Source organism: Hylaeus volcanicus, chromosome 5 (assembly GCF_026283585.1).
Source record: "Hylaeus volcanicus isolate JK05 chromosome 5, UHH_iyHylVolc1.0_haploid, whole genome shotgun sequence".
Taxonomy (NCBI): Eukaryota; Metazoa; Arthropoda; class Insecta; order Hymenoptera; family Colletidae; genus Hylaeus; species Hylaeus volcanicus.
In genome coordinates, this window is record NC_071980.1 from 2,031,542 (window position 1) to 2,048,877 (window position 17,336).

The following is a 17,336-nucleotide window of genomic DNA, read 5'->3' on the forward strand; positions in this document are numbered from 1 at the left end:
CCGAGGTTTTGGGACATCCTCGCATCCTCTCGGCCCCGCTGGAGAATCGACGCGCGAGCCAGCGACGGGGATCCTGGTGGAGGCATCAGGGGTCACAGTTCATGTAGTCGCGACGGCCTCGCCGACGGCTTTACGATTATATTTGCCGAAATCTTGGAAGAGGGGTGACCGTTTCGCGTGCGTGCACGGGTTCGAGCATCCCCCTTGGTCGTCGAGGCGCAGGACTCGCAGAGCCAGAGAATCGCGAGAGAACGGGGGCGGGTGGCTGGAGGGAGGTGAATGGGAGGGAGTTATTAGAATGGTCCGGAAAAGATGGCGCGGAGTCGCTCCGTATTTTTATACTGTATGGCCGCTGCTTTGCATAATCCCGCACTTAGCTCGCTCGTCCCGAGATGCCGACTCGCTATGCAGATCTCCTCTGCTCTGAAAACCCGAACCTACCGAGCGTTTCGTCGTTCCAACGAATGATGGACGACGCGTAGACCCCGCGCCTCGGACCCTCGAGCTTTCCCTCTTCGAGGATTCGCTTCCTGACGCGCCAAGTGGGAACCGCATCGGTGGTCCCAACGGAAAGCCGAAGGAAAACTAAAGTCTTTCTCTAAAACTTCAAATCGCTGATCTTAATTTCATTTCATGACGCGGTATAATCGAATAATATAACCCTTTCGCTGTCTGAAAGGGTTAATATCAAACAGTCGTTCCTCTAACAAATATAGTTCATATTTTTAACGTGTCAAGAATTTTATTCAAAATTGCATTAATTATATGTATCGTTATACAGTCGTATGAGCGTCTTTTGTATGCCGAACTATATCTGGCGATAGTAGCGAGAGGGTTCAAGAAAAGAACGACGTACACGAGTCAAATCTACTTGCCTGATAGTTGCCAGTGTTAATTACCTCTCAGCCAGCAACAATGACAAAGATTCTTCCCGGGGCCAATGTCACGGGACATTTGTCAGCGGGCTCGGTTGAGGCCGAGGCGAACTTCCCCGGCGGAGACGTCTCATTTGCACGGAGAAATCGCATCTTCCTCTCTCCTCTTGTCAGCCGACGGCTATGGCCGGAACAGAGAATACTGGAAACGGTGAGAAAGCGCGGGGAGGCGTCATCAATCTTGCCGCGAAAAGACCCAGGACGACCGTGGCGTCGTTCTGGACGTCACAGATGTGACTTTGATTCTCTTTCGGCGGTCCCTGGAGAAACGAAGCTAGATTAAGTCTTTCCCGCGTGTAATTTGTCGGAGTCCCGATTCCCGGAGCTGCCTAGACGGTATTCTACCCGCGGACATCCAGAGGACACCTGGGTTCTGGAAGAGAATTAGCGACAGCCTCGATTCCTTCGATTCTTCGCGTTTAATCGAACGCTGTACCCAAACGAGAATTTCGTCAATTTTTCCATAAAGTACTACGAGTCACAAATCTCCACCAAGGCGAATGGTAAAAGTGTCCTTTCGACGAAAACGAGTACGACCACGGAGAACGGAAATTGAATGCCAGAGAACATATTTCGCACTCGCAGTTACGGGCCAGCATATGTGCGGCATATCCAGTTTCGCTATCTTTCGATCCGCCAATCGCCCATTCATCGTCCCTAACCGTCCTGTCAGTAGCAATCATGCCAGCCCGCCCGAGATCAGCCCCCCCTATTGCATGTTATCTCTACCTGATCGGTCCAGCGCATCTCCAAAGAGTCTATGCAAACATCGGAACAGACTCCCGGGGCAAAAGCGGATTTCTGTGTTTGCGACTGCTCTTAGCGCGTTGGACCGCTCTCTTGGCAAGAAAAGGCTTTTTCGTTGCTCCAAGTGGATTCCATGGGTAATTGGCATTGGCATTTGGCATTGTTTAACGCAACAGGTTCGATGAAAAACGAAGAGTAGGCGGAGGAAAGATAGTTACTCAGATCGTCCAAGTCTCCTTCCGAGATAAAAATTGATCTCGAGTCACAGTCGACATAGGAGTGTACAGGGTTAACGATGGAAAATTTCTGTGGAAGCGACGACTACAGGGTGAAGGATTCAAGGAAAAACTCTGCAAGATATGCGAAGCACTCGTTATCTGGCCAAGTTCCGAAAGTTTACGCGCAGCGTATTCCGCGAAGGCAGCAAGTGAGACCAACCTGGTTACGGTGAATGCACCGAGTCCGACGGAGGACCAAGGGTATAAAACCTCTGGCCCGTTGCAGTGGCGGTCGCGTTACGAAAAGCACGATTATGCCAGCGGAGCAGGGGGTGAAACCGGCAGCATACCTTAGTTGTCCGCTCGTAAAGCAACCCCGTATGCCCGTGAGTGCGTGCCGGGGCTTTCTCTCTTTCTCCGTTGCTCTCGCCGTTCCTGTGTTTCCGGCTCGTGCCCTCTCCCTTCCTCTTGGCCGCGTCTCCGCAAGGAGTGTTTGTTAAACCGGAGGAATATGCATGAGAGAGCCAGCCGGCGCGGAGTTATGCTACGGCGATCTTAACGGTGGTCGCGACCTTAAATATGTATACGAGCCGGCCATGGAAAAGGACGAACCGGAAGGATGATCTCTCGATCCAAGGTGGACGTCGGTTTCGCAAAAACGGAGAATGAATCGAAGCTAGCGACGAGTCCTGATATATAATACTTGGACTTTACAGTCTATAAACCTACAAAGCTTGGGGTTCATCGCGCCTATGTTCTCGTGTCCCTGCAGCAGCCAAAGAGAAAGAAAGCTGGCGACATATTCTCGCAAGCATGCATCACGCGTTTACACGCGCATGCATATACGTACGACATATGGTGGTGGCACGGTGCTTGGCCCCCATGCGAGGACTTACAGAGACTTCTAGGGCAGGGTTCAGCCCCTTGGCTCACCTCCCCCCCCCCCCACCTCCCCCCTACGAAACCCACCCCCACCCAGAGAGTCCTCATGAGTTTTCAATGAGATTAGCGGCCCATCTGTGCGGAGACCGACCCCATCGTCATCATCGAGCACGGACAATGCTAGTCAACCTGCTCACTGCCCGTACACTTCTCTGTGGGGGGGTCTCTTCCGTTTCATGGTGTACGGCGTCGTGCGTGCACTTGCCGCGCAAACTCATCCGTGCCCCCTCCCCCCCCCCCCCCCACTATGATCGCGCGATGGTTATAGGAAATATCAGGTTTTTTTGGCCGCCCTCATCATATGGTCGCATTTAAAGTCGCCGACGACCGCAATGCTTGCGGGAGTAGATGAAACACGATAGACCACTCGAGATACGGACGTTTAATAAATCGTACGAGCATTATCTACATGCTCTGATCATTTCTGAAACTTTCCGAAGAGTTTCGATGTTCGAGAAGGTTTCTTCCTTGGTCGAATAACCGATGGAACATTTGCAACTCAGGCGACTGTTATCGTATGCAACGGAAAGGAAGCGTCGCCAACAGTTGAAATTTGACTCCTACCTTGAACGGTGTCCATCCAAACCTACTTTTCGATTAAATCTGAAAATCCGAGGGAAACATTGCGGAAAGCCGCAAAAGCTGACCGATTAAAGAGCGAAACGGTATCGATCACCCTCAGTGGGGTACGCAACTTCGGCCCCGGGGGCTTCGTATTTGGGTCCACGGTGGCCCATATGGAGCCTGCCGAGCGCATATGTTGCGACAACGCCGCTAACGACCAGCCTTCGGCCTCCGTAATGCTAAACTGCGGTTCGATTCTCACCCCATGAAACTAAATAACCATTCGATTGTCATTGGTAAATGGGTAATCACGACCGTATCGTCTTGAATCTACGGGGCAACGGGTACCTGTACCGCGTTCTGCTTCCGAATCAAGCTAATGTAAATACATATCAATGTAAACACATCAAGACTACGATTACTCGAGCGTAATTATCCAAACGATTCGGTCATCCGTCATGGATACTGAGAAGTTCAAAGGCAGAGGTTCCGAAAGAGGACCAAGTTCGATCGCGAAAAAGATCGTTAGCAAGTGTACCAATTACTATTATTTTCTTCGAATAAAAATATGAAAAAAATCGCAAAGACGAGGCGACTCCTTCGTGTCAAAGATTGGCGAAGAGGGACGGGGGTTCTCTTAAACGCTTTGGCCAAGGGAAATCCCGCGGCAACGCCGCCCTTCTTACTTTTTCTGTCAACCTACCAGGCTAAACGAGTTACGTATTATAGCGGGGGGTTACCGTAGGGTGAACTAGCACTCAATACCAGGTTGTATGTTCTGGCTGTGCCATCTGGCACGCTATTATACGAGTATTTTAATTTAATTAACTCGCCGCGCGTCGATCGATATTATCGGCGCTTTCCCGGGATTAAGCTTGTACGCGGACCACCGACGAATTCGAATCTGCCGTTTAATTAGGATTTCGCCAGGCAACGCGAGCAACAGATTTTATGGAAACGAACCACGCTGCCGAAACAACGCGAATCGATCACCTGTTCTTTTTTTTTTTTTTCGATCATCCGCTTTGCCATTTGATATATGTCGTTCGATCTTCCACCGCCTAAAGACTTTCCGAGCGTTTTCATCTAGATCGAACGAATATCGTGTTAGTTGTAGGAAAATCGCAAACGAACCGATTTTTGGTTCCAAAAGTTCTAAATAAAATCGACGCCCCTGTTCGTAAAAGTGCCGTTTCAGGAATATTTAGTTAGCGTTGACCGAGACGACAGCGAATTCGGACGTTCTCCATTGGTAACGCCGTCAAGGTGCTGCCGGAGCCTCGAGGAGCATCCACTCGGTGCTCTGATCCCGAGCAGACACGCTCGGGTATATTCCTGTATTTACAACATATTTGCGGGAGCGCGAACACAGCTCTTTGTCATAGCCGAGTGATTTTCGGGTCGGCAATGGCCCCGCTGAAGAGAGCCAGTGCGCCATTGTGCTCACGAGGGGGTCATTGTGATCGACTGTACCCTCATCCATACTGCACAGTGCACTTCCCCTGCTCGTGCATCTGTCCTCAATCAACGACCGACGAAAATGGGATATATGCGTCCGTTTCACGGAGAAACTATTGACCCCGTTGGACGTCTGAGAGATCGACTTCACGGTCGACTACACCCCGCGCAAGAGCTAAATGCTCACCTCGAAAAACCCCGAAGAAATCCTTTGCACTCGGAGTTGCGGTGTTTTGCAACGAATGAGAAATCGTACCCCGAAGAAAGTGGGAGAAGATAGTACGGCAAAAAGCTAGTTCCATAAGAGAAATGACAGTGCTCGCGGCCGCGTCGCAAAGTAGACGTATCATTAAGTCGTCGTGGCTTCTTTTTCTACGGAGGAGAGAAGATGGAGTCGAAGGGATGCAAAAGTGACGAGAATCACGGGTGACAGGGTACGCTTGGCTCCTCGTTCTCGGGACAAAAACAACCCCGCTCGACGGCGCTGGGTGCGACGCGACGGGGCTGGGGGACGCTCGCCGAAGAATGGGACGCACTTAACTCGGGGCTGCTTAAACAGTTGTTTGATCGGTATTATGCATTAGCATGTGGCTGGTGCCACTCCTTATTAGTGGTACGGTGTCGGAGGAAGCGTTACAAGAGGCATACGGTGCACCCCTTCTTTGCATGCAGGTAGCCAAGAACTATCGGAAACCTGTTCTCGAGTCTCGAGGATCCTATCCGTATAGCCACCGTAATAGTCCCGATGTTCGTTCCTTGAAACACAACTCCCAAATACCTTAAAAATTGTCGGCCGCCATTCTACGAGCTCTCTCGATCTTATACATATACACCGTGCAGAAGCTATCCATGTAACTATTAAACGTGCTTCTTCGCGAGAGAAAAGAACCTTCGAGACAAGGAGTCCCAAAAGGAAAAGCTTGTGGCTGGCTTCCGGCCATCGGCGTTACTTTCGTCGGCCAACGGCAATTTTCCCAGATTTCTGTCGCAACGAGGGCGCACGGAGCAAAAGGAGAAAACAACAACCCCCTTTAAGGATACACCAGAACCAGCCTCCGATCGGGCACGATCGTTTTTGTCGTGTTAGCAAGCTCGCGGTGCCGCTGCAAGGCCAGAGAGAGCCAGAGAGAAAGAGAGGGCCCCAAACCTAGGTATAATATTCCGGATATTAAATCGCTTTTAAATCGGCTTAGCGTTAACTAGTGGCACTTTAAGCTGCCCGGTGAAATGATTATCAGGGATTCCCACTCCGTCGACCCGGCTAGCTGTTATCGCCCGTTGATTAATTGTTATGCAATATGACGTCACACACGCCCGCCTACCCGGATTAGAATCCCGCGGTGGAGCGTCACGGCGACTGCCACGATCTCTCCCTCTCGCCCCCGCTGTCGCGTTTGTCTCGTTCCCTCGACGTTTCACCCCTTCGACCGTCTTCGTCCTACGTGAACGGCAGCCCACTGCACGGAACCGGAGGGAGAAGCACGAAGTTTGCGGGCTAATCCTACGAATTTGAGCCAACCGAACATAGGACGCTGATGAATATTGATACAGACTCGACGGACCACTCCTCGCCGCCTAACTCCCGTCTGGCTGCTCTTCTTCCATCTCCTCGGGCTGAGAAACGCAAGGTGTCGCGAGTGCATCATCTACGGAGGAGGAAAGACGCGCGACGTTACAGATGCAGCGCGACACTTCGCCCTCGGGATCAACGTGTTCCGCGTAGAGAGGTCGGGGGTACGTATGGAGATACGAGGAGTCGCAACAGGAGCCGCAAAGGTCTTGAATAGACGTTTAGATACCGAAATGATTAACTAGTCGAGAAAATTTATTACCAACTCCAGAGTACGAATCATAGGCACGGATCTGAGTCTGAGAACGCGGAGTCCAGAAAACGGGACGACATAGAAACCAGTCTCGTCAATGTTCCAGGAGTAAGAGTGACGATTCGAAGCTCGGTGCACCCCGGTAACCTTGCTCCATTATTCCCCTAAATAAAAGAAACCATAAATCGCGAGTGTACGGGGCCGTGGAGGATCCACGGTGCGGCACCATTATATCTTTCGCGATGAACGGTGCCCTTCTTCGTCGGCCATTATGCCGCGGAGAGATAGTAAGGAAGGAGCCACCCCTTTATCTCGGCAGACTCCGCGGTGAGAGTAATGCCCGGAAATCAAGGGTTAATTCCTCGGCGTCGTAAAGCATTTTATCTGGCCCTGGTTCTCTGGCTGTCGCAGGAAATATTAAAATATGGCGATACACTGGCGAAGGCAGACGCGAGTGCTCGATTTTGGAAAAGGAGCCAAATCGTAAGCTCTCGGTTCTATGAAAATGGCGTGTCCATAATGATGTCATGCCTTCACATACAAATGCGAATACACCACGTTGGGAGTAGCCCGGGACCTTCGACACCTGATCCCTACTAAAGATCCTATCTGGAAAATTGGATTCGGTGTCAGGGTGACCGCTGAAACGTATAAGCAGCTCGTAAAATACTTTTTACCGCACGACCGCCTTCGCAACGGAGGATTAAGCACGACGAACAGATAAGAATTCCGAATCTGGATCGGCCGCGAGCATTTATTCGCCCCTAGAGAATCATAACGATTAACGATGATCCCCGACTCGGCTCTGTTCGCGCGAATATTCAATCAACGAACGATCTTTCTCGTTCGCGTTAGTCGAATCGAGCAGACGATATCCCTCGTATATCCTCTCCGAATTCGTCGCCGATGAGAGACCCTCAGGAGCCTCTCCCCTTTTTAACGCAAGAATAGAAGACCACTCACGAAGGCACCCTTTCCAACGAGCGAAATATCGCTTGGAAAGTCATTCTTTCCGCGGCAATGGGAGTCAATTCGGGTCAGCGAATTGCCTTATTGAGGAGCGGGCCGCGTGGGACGTTCAACGTCTCAGATGGAACGCAAAATCGAGTTACGGCTACGCCATCGTCGTTGCAATAGGCGACCGTAAGAAAGGTGCCCGGACGATATACGTGGAAACGGTGGCTATTACCGTCCCCAAGCAGACCGGGCGTTCTTTGTCGAGCCGGGAATCTTGTCCTCCTGCCGGCTCTCAATCCTCGGCGAGGATCAATCTCGAGGTTATTTACCTTCTGCGTTCGTATTTTATTTGTTCTATTTAATCTCTTTCTCGTGCACTTATGCAAGGATATGTACCTTTATCCTCGTTCGCCACCATGTTCGACTAAACGGTGCATAAATAACCACAGAAACGGACACCATTGAAGTTTTGGTTAAGAATTCGTGCGTTCGCTGCAGAATTCTGAAGCATACAAGGGTGAGAAATGAAATTGAGAACCCGGACGAGCACGTTGGCCGGTAAAATGGTGTCGGGACAGCAGAGTCTCTCGATGACGTAAAAAAAAGTGCCTCGGGGATGGCTGCGGAAAAGGGGGTGCGGCTCGGAATAAGGCGCGGCGACGTTTATTCGCTCGGACAGGAGCCGAGTGACCGAGTCAAGTTGAACGTACAGCTTGGTCACACTCGGTTTGATCTAATAAAAAGGCAAGACCTCTCTATCCTTCTGCAATTTCCCCGAGACGAAAGTGTGCTCCGCTTCCAACCGCCCGCTATAACCTACGGTCAAGCGTCTCGTTTCGTTTCCCAGAATACGAACAACCCTTGTATACTCTCCTCATTTTTACTTTGCATCCTTTATTTGCGACGCAACAAAATTAATAATTAAAAGTCGTTAACCAGGCCTCGCCAATCTTCACGTTCCGCTTCGATGGGATGCTTCCAACGCAACGCTGTGAATTTCCATCGACGATACGCAATCTCGACGATCCTGCCACCCCTTGCAACGAGAACTATCCGAAGACCGAAGCGCGGGGAACGTCGTCGCGATTTTTTCTCCTGCTGCTCGTCAGGGTGCTGTCCGATATAATCCGCGGTTGATCAGATTAAACAGCGCGCAGAGGGCGAACCGAAGGCAACGCGAGGGTGTGGCGGCTCGGTAGGAACCACCACCACCACCACCGACGACCATCGTCGCCTCCGCCAACCATTACCGTCAGAATCGCAACGCGCGAGCATCGCGTCGCCGGATGAAAGAGGCTCAAACTCACCGTGCCGTAAAATAACGTTGTCCCTCCCGGTCGCGGCACAGCCGAGGACACTCTGGGTCGAAGAACGGGTGGACGAGGCGAAAACTCGAGAGGTTTCTTTATTTTCTCCACCGAACTCGACGTACTTACGTTAAGTACCACGGAAACGCGGCGTTCCGCGATGGCGAGCTGCGAAACACCGAAAAGAACGCCATTGGCGCGAACCTTCAGGGGCAAAACCAACACCCTCGTCGAACCTTTCCTTCAAAATATTGGAAATCCTCCTAGAAATTGAGTTTAAAAGAAATACACGCGATTTAGGCAATGGATACTCGTGGAGTATTCCATCTTCTCCTCGAAAAGTCTTGTTCGTTGATAAATGAACGGGATGACTGAGCCGTCCCCTATGCACAAATCGGTTAGTTTCTTAAAAGTTGAATAAATTATTTGTTATTCAATGGCCAAAAACTTTTGTCGCTTAATAGAGAATAACTCGATCTGCCACTAATCTAGGAATGACAGAGGTTCCGCTGGACAGCGAACGTTGTTTAATTTCCTCGAGGGTGTACTAAGCGTTTGAAGAAAATTTCAGTCTACGCTGCTGCGACGAAGGGGGTGGGCAGAAGTAGTGGAGCGAAACGCGGTGGGCGGCGGTTAGGGGAAACAGGGTGTCGGGGGTGTGGAGATTACGGCGGGACAAGCAATATTAAGCGGCCAGGAACAAAAAGACGATCCAGCACGCCGGATTACCCGCGATGCACCGCGTTGTCCCGTGAAATTGATACGCGAGTTGCTTTTTAACGGGAACACCGGCGAGCAGAGACCTGCGGGCGTGCTACTGTGGAAATATTCGACGCGATTTAGATAACACGCCGTCGCTACAAAAGGAACGATTTGCACCGAGAGGGGAGGTACGGTTGTCCCCGTAGAGCTAACGAGGAAAGACTGAAAATAATTAGATCGTCGATCACCCGAGAGACGACGGTGTTCTTTCGTTGGGGACCCCTTTTTTAAGCAACGTCTCGCGATTGTAGTTCGTATCAAACGGCCGCGCTCGGTATTCATCGCCTCAAGCTACTTTATTCCGAAATCTCGAGACGGTTATTCGTAGATCTCCACTTTCTTCCCACGATGCGCGAATAGCAAAGCGTTGGATTAAATAAACGGTGTCCGATCGAAAGCCAACATTGCAGTTTTTGCTTTATGGCTCGATATGCGGCACGTTTCATCGGAGCGGAAACTGATTAAACGCAACCCGCCCCGATGGGAATGAAATCGGCAATAAAACGCGCAATGTTTCCCGTGTATCTCTCTCGCGCGGCTGTTTCATAGTCGACGCACGTACATCGCGGTTTATCTAAATATTGCTATAGAAGAAAAAAGAAGCAAGTTCGCGCCGAGAGCGGCGGTATCGGTCGCGTGGGAAACATTACTCTCGCGGGCAAGTACGATGCCTATCGTTGCCAGCCGATTAGACCAGAGAAATTTCAATTCTTTACAAAAATAGCACCGCTGCTTTGTACTAAACAAATTCAGTCGGTTCGAAGGTTCGAATTCCTGTGCCAAGAACGCTTAGGTGCCTCGCGGAGAGGCCCAGTGGGAATATTATTTCAGATCGTAATGAGACTCACCCTCTGACGTTCTCCCTCGGTGAAACGTAACCGGATTTGCAACATGCGGGTTAGAATCGCCTTCTCCGAATTCCCTAGTCCGACTGATTCCACGATTAGAGAATAACCGAGAGAAGATTCGCGGAAAACACACAAAGGGCGCCTCGGTGAACCCTTCTGTCTCCAAGTAAGTACGGAATCATCGCCCATCCGTGCATCCCTGCGATTATGTGCCCAAACGATAATGAATGTACACAATGCGTCGCGTCAATAAAATTCCCTTTCCAATCATAGGCTTAACTTATTGGCTTAACGACAATCGGACCCTGTTCTGTATCAGTCGTGAATAAAATACATCTCCAAAACTTTTTGTCACTGAAATGTCAGGAACGTTGTTACAGGTGCAGCAGGCAAACGAGGAGGCGCCCTCCTTTGTTCGCTGCGCGGGGTTATTTTGATCGGGAGACGCATATATTTTCATATCCGAACGAATGGCACGGGAATATTGTAATTTGCATCGGAGACGGTGGAAAGAACTAAGTCCTGGATGGAGGGAGCCAGGGTGCAGGCGCGGAAAGCATTGGAATCGGTAGACTATGCAAATGCGGTGCCGTGGTGCGTTCCAAATCTTTAGATCTGTACGAATAACTCGGAAGCGTCGAACCTGCGCTCCCAGCGACCAGGAAGAGCTGGAAGATGATCCAGAAATTTGGACGATACCGATCCCTTGACCGACGCGACGCGTCTACGCCCTATTTTCGAATAATGTTTCACATTTTTCATAGCAAAGTATTTCTTATCATCTTTGCTATAGAATCAAAAGCAGAGCTCATCGTGGCAATGCTACGGTCGTTTGTTTCTCGATACTCCGAAGCTGTATCCTCCCCTTTGCAGATAAGGTGAGACGAGAAAACGATAAATCGATGTTCAATGGTTCCGACGAAATATTTCAAGAGTCAAATGAACACAACGACACCGTCCAGAATCCATTATCAACCGTAGTCGAGCCTTCGTTCGCGGTATCAGTCGTTTCATGGCAGAACAGGTCGAATACAAGGATTTATCCTCGATGCCCTTCGTCGTAACGAGCGCAACGCGTCGCGTACACGTCACGGTGTGATTGATGCTCGCATCGCAGAAAATGGAAATTTTTTTGCACAAATCAGAAACAGGCTCGAAAAGAAAATAAACCAAGAGCGCGATGGGCAACTGCCGTTCGATTCGAGTCTCGTGTCCCGTGCGCAGGAAAACGCGAAATTTGTAATCGAGAGAAACACCCCGTGAATATATGGCCGCCTTCCGCATCGGCGACGGGTTTTACTAATAACCGATACCCCAAGCGAACCGTGGAATATTATAATTGATTTATCGCGGGAACGATGCTCGTCGAATTTATCAGCGCCTCCGCTGGATTTCTGCTCGTCGCTCTGTCCGCGGCCGCGGACCCGATCGAACGGAACGACGGGGCAACGATAGACCGCATCCGGTTCCCTCGCGCCGCGGTGAATTCATTTCGAGCGTCGTTTTCGACGCGTCGTCGCGCGACTGCCTATTAATAACGGAATATGAAGAAGGAATATGCACCGCCTCCGGGTTGATGCCGTAGCCATACCACAGCGGCCATGTTAAAAACAGTGACGGTGCCTCTGGTAACGTCTGTGCGCCATTTTTAAGTTCACGGTGTCTGTAGAGTGGCGTGGACGATACAACCTGTAAGTTCCTGCATCGGTATGCGTTCACTTTCTCCCCCCACTCAATTATTCATCGTAATTCAGATCTGCTCGAGCTTTTAGCTCGGACACCTCTGACCTGCGCGATCGCGGCGGACCACGAGATTGTATTCGTTTCGTCGCCGCTTAGGCTTCCAAGTGGGAAAGTACAGGAACATTTATCGCCGATAATCGATACACCGAAGCCAACCGTGAAATATTATAATTGATTTATAGCGGCAACAACGTCGGATTTATCAGCCGCTCCGCACCCAGCTCCGTTCTGCTCTGTTCCACTCGGCTCTGTGCCGCGGAACCGATCGAACGTAACGACGACCGACGATAGACCGCGTCCGGCGATGAAATCGTGGAATGCACCCCGGTGCATTCGTTCGACGCTGCGTTTGATTATGCAATTAGCCATTGTCGACCGAGCACCGATCGCACGAGCGTGAACGCGAAACTGGAAAAAATTTGATCCCTCGAGATACCCTCGTCCGCGGAGTCGAAAAGCCGCTTTTCTAACACACCTTCGCGAATAATACAGCAATTGGTACGTTTTTTTCCAGAAATTTGCAACGTAGCGCGTCGCCCTATAATGGATTCGAGACGTCCAATTTACGAGCTTGATATCCCATTTTTGAGAGCTTCGTAGTCCGATGACAATCGGCCCTACAAATTGAAAATATGGGTTAGAACGCTCGAAGGAATTCGTAGACGGTGTTTGCACTAGCGACAACGAGTCGAGACTAATGCACGACTCGCGCCGGTGCGACACGACTGGGAAACGGACTGTGTATCGGTGCATCTTGGGGAAATTATGGGGAATACCCACGGATTGAATTTCACCGGGGACTGTACTCTGATTTACTTCCGACCGATTCGCCGGGAAATCGAATTACCTCCGCGGCGAGCGCGCGACGAAACCTCGAATTAAGAAACACTGAGACCTGCGAAAAATATCCAGCCGATATAAATCAAGGCCTCCCGGAAACCTTCTTTTTCTCGTCCCGATTCCACATTCATTATCGCCGGGATCCATTCGTCCCCGCATCCTTGCTAACAAACAAGCATTCGAGGGCAAGGCTCGATTCTAAACTTTCCACGCGAATAAAATATTATTAATTTTCATCATGAGATCACCTCTCTCGCGACTAAACTATTTTTCCTTGAGACTCTTGAACGGAGCATCCGCGTGTTTCGTGGAGATATAATGCGCCACTGGAAATACCTATTCTATTAATTGATCACCGACGTTCCACGACGAGTACAGCATTAACCGCGAATATTCCTCTCGCGGATGCACGGTTATTTCCTGAGACTTTATGTCCCGGAAAGGAGCATCTAGACAGTTAAAAACTTGGTTCGATTACCCATAAAGCCTGCTCGTTCAGCATTCTGTTTCTATGGTACTTAAATAGATTTTATTTCACGTGCTTTACGACCACGATATCTCTATCGTGTAAGTTGATTCGAGATTCAAGGATTCTGGCGCATACGTCTTGCCGGGCGGTCTCGACCATCCATAGGATCCATCGTCGTTACTCGAAGGAATGCTCCTCCAGTCGGTTACAGCCCTTGTAAAAAAGTTTGCGATACTCTTTTCAATGGAATATTTAAATCGCGCGATTGCCAGATCCGCGTCCTTACAAAATTCGTTCAATTTATGGTAAGTGGTAGGGATGAATTGTCTGACTGAAAATGAAGGTTTGCGTTCGAGAGCCATTTCCATTTTGGAAAAATCGTAGAGCCGCGATATTCCTGTCGCCCTAAGGATCAATGGCAATAAAGCAATAACTGCTGTGTCAATTTACGACCTCACAAGATCCCTACCAGCGACTATACAAGGATTGTTGGAAAATTGCTGCTTGATAAAGAATCGATACCGGGGGTTTCCGATGATCCCTTTACCTCTTAGCAGATTTAAAGACCCAACCACTCGCGGACGTGCCAAGTTAGGAGAAAGTAAGCGCGAGGCGTTCTTCGCAGGATCCTGTGCTTAATGGCGCTGAATCACAGATTGCGCGCACCCCTAAATTTGAATTTATTATCAACCCTTGCCCGAAACGAGCGCCGTGCCGTCGGCTGGATGGATATCGTACGGTAGAAAGAATAATTTCCGTCGATCGAGGCGAGCTTTTGAAACCGGATGATCTCGAATTAACCGCTGAAATCGCTAGTTTCCGATGAAGGGTGAACGTTCCAGAATAGAGGGACTCGTCGGTGGTCTTGGAGAGCCTTGGAGAGGAAAGTAGAAGAAAATCTCTGAGCGACCCAAACTTCCTCGCTCATAATTTCCACGATCTGAGGACAATTCTCACAATTCTCGGAGAAACGAGTCAACGTGTGTTGCAATATTTTCAAAGATCACGGTCCTCTCCAGCAGAATTGGCTACATGTGCTCGCGGATGCTCGACGGGAAGGACGACCGGAACCTTGCGGAATATAGCGTGGAACTTTTTATATCGCAGTCCTCCTGGCGACTCGGTCAGCCATATTTCCGCAAAGGGTCAGGATCGAATCGGAGGATATCGAACCGCGTGGCTACCTCGCTCAAAGCAGTCTCGAGCTGCGTTCGACTGATAACAAAAAGCCTGAAACGTCTCGAGCAAGGAAACAAAAGGAACTCTTCCCGATGGAGAATTTCATTACAAAAGCTCGACTTGAACGTAGGGGTCCAAGAGTCAAGTTACGCGGTACTAACGATGAAAACAAAGAAGCAACGTACCGTAGACGAGGCACGAAACTTGAAGATTTCCTTCTTGGACCCAAAGATTGGTCGATAGTTTGGTAATTGGAGAAAAATCTCTTAACCACGAGGCTCCACAGCCAGTTAACGATCCACCAGAAAAAGGAACGTTTGGCAACGTACGCTCCTCTTTTGCCAGTCCTTAGTATTCCGGTGCGAGGTGATCGTCGAGAAGCGATTTGACCAAGTTTAACGGATCCAGTGGTCCACCCACGGCGTCCCCCTCATGCCAGACCGCCCCTGGCATTCTCCTTTAGCCTAAGGTGCTTCTTCGCAAATCCGTCTGGCGGTCGCGGAGACCGTCAGCGGAATACCAATTCCCAATTTGTCGGGGCATATCGACTGGGCACTCAAGAGCGTGACACAAATGCCAGATGCAATCAGCAGCCTCTGAACGACGCCGTCGAGAGTGCAGTCCTCTTCTTAATCCAGCTATCGACAGCCGCTGAGCCACGCCACTGAAAATCTGGACCTCTTCGCCAGGAAATGCAACAAACGGTCGTGCGGGGAGACGGTCGCGATAATTCGAACGGATGCGAGTTCCGCGTGTAGAAGAAATTGCGAGAAGAAAAAGAGGCCAGTGACCCGATACGGTCGCGAGAGAGAAGCAAAATCCAGTTGGTTTTCATCGAGGCTCCCGTCGCCTCAATATTGTCGCTATCTCTTGTATACAGTTGCCGGCCATATTCCTGCGGGGAAGCCGCCATATTACCAGAAACTTCCAACCCCCTTTTATGCGGCTTGCCGCGGAAACCGTCTCCGCGAAAACTACCTCCATAAAAGTTGACGACTTAAATCGCGGGGCGTATGCCCCGACTAAGGCAGCCGCGCCACGGAAACGTCGAACACTCTTATGATCCTGCGAAACGCCTCGAAATATTTCGTCGTACCCCAACACCGACTCCAGCCATTCCAAGGAAAAAAGGGGAGCGAGCATACAGCGACAAAATCCCAGTCGAAGACGTACGGATTCGACGAATACTCGAAAAGACTCGGAAACTAGATGAAATTTCGGGTCCTATTTATTCGGACCTTTTATCCAGCCGCGCCCTAATCGAATCTGAACTCTGCAAAATAATCATAAAGTCTAAGGATGATTACAAAGAGTATCATCTGCTCGATGAAAAGCGGCGAATATTTTTTAATCGCATCGAAAGAAACCTACGGTTAATCCGACCGCCGCCATCCCCCGTGGAAATGATCGTGAAAGACGTTCGATTACGCTGGTCGAGAGTTTATCATAGCCGCTCGTAAATTCCTCTCCCACGCGAAGCAATCTGCGTCTTCGCTCCTCGAACAGAGAAGTCGAGACTACGCAATCCTGAAAAGATGTCGAACGATAAAAAGGGAAAGAACGCGGAGGGAGCGGAGGAGCTCGAAGTGGCCCGTAACGAAGGAGGCCAAGATAAATATGGAAAGGAGAGCTTAAAGCGAATAGCGACCGGGTACAGATCCAGCCTCAATATGCTCGAAAGTGTCCCGCTGACGTGGCGTTTCGTAATTGAATGTCCAGGGGATTGGTTCAACGTCATCCGTTGACGATACGAGACGAATAAAAGGGGATGGAGAACTCGCTGAGATTTTTCATACTTTGACGAATCGAGTTCCGTGACTTCAAAGAATCCAACGATAGTTAAGAAATGTGCTTCTCGAAAAAGAGTCAGTGGAAAAAGTATAAGAAACGGTGTCCAAGGGATTACTACTTGGAAAACTCTGAGGATTGTAAAATTGAACGCTTGCGATACGATTCCTCGACTATCAATTATTTCGGCGACTCGGTGCGCGTCGATTCGAGGAAAATCCTATGCGATCTTACGCTGGAGGGTGTGGATTCTGATTTATCATTGAAAGTGACGACGTAGTTCCGCGCCAAGTCTCGATAAGTAACGACTCGACACCGTCGCTTGGGTTAAATAAACGGAATCGGCCTGGACTCGTACGCTTTGCGGCTAATACGACCGATGTATGTATGAGGGTACGATATGTATAGGGGAGGGGTGCATAAATATGTGCGTATGCGTCACCGCACGCATAAGTGCCGTTGAGGGGATTTGTAAATGATCTTAACGTCTCGCGTCAATCACTTACGCGTTGGAAAGCGCGACTATCGGCTTCGAGTCGTTGTTAATCGTTGAAATTCTTGAATTACTTATGGTTCCACCTCGACTGCAACGCGACACGTAATACGTCCAGCTTCGATGGTAATCTGATGGTTGACTCGTTCGTGTCTGCAGATGAATTTCTCGAGAAGAAAATTTGTTATAAAACGAGTCTCGAAGTAAGATATCCCAGAAACGTCTTTCTGCGGTTTCCTGGGGGGGAGGGGGGGGGGGGTCGG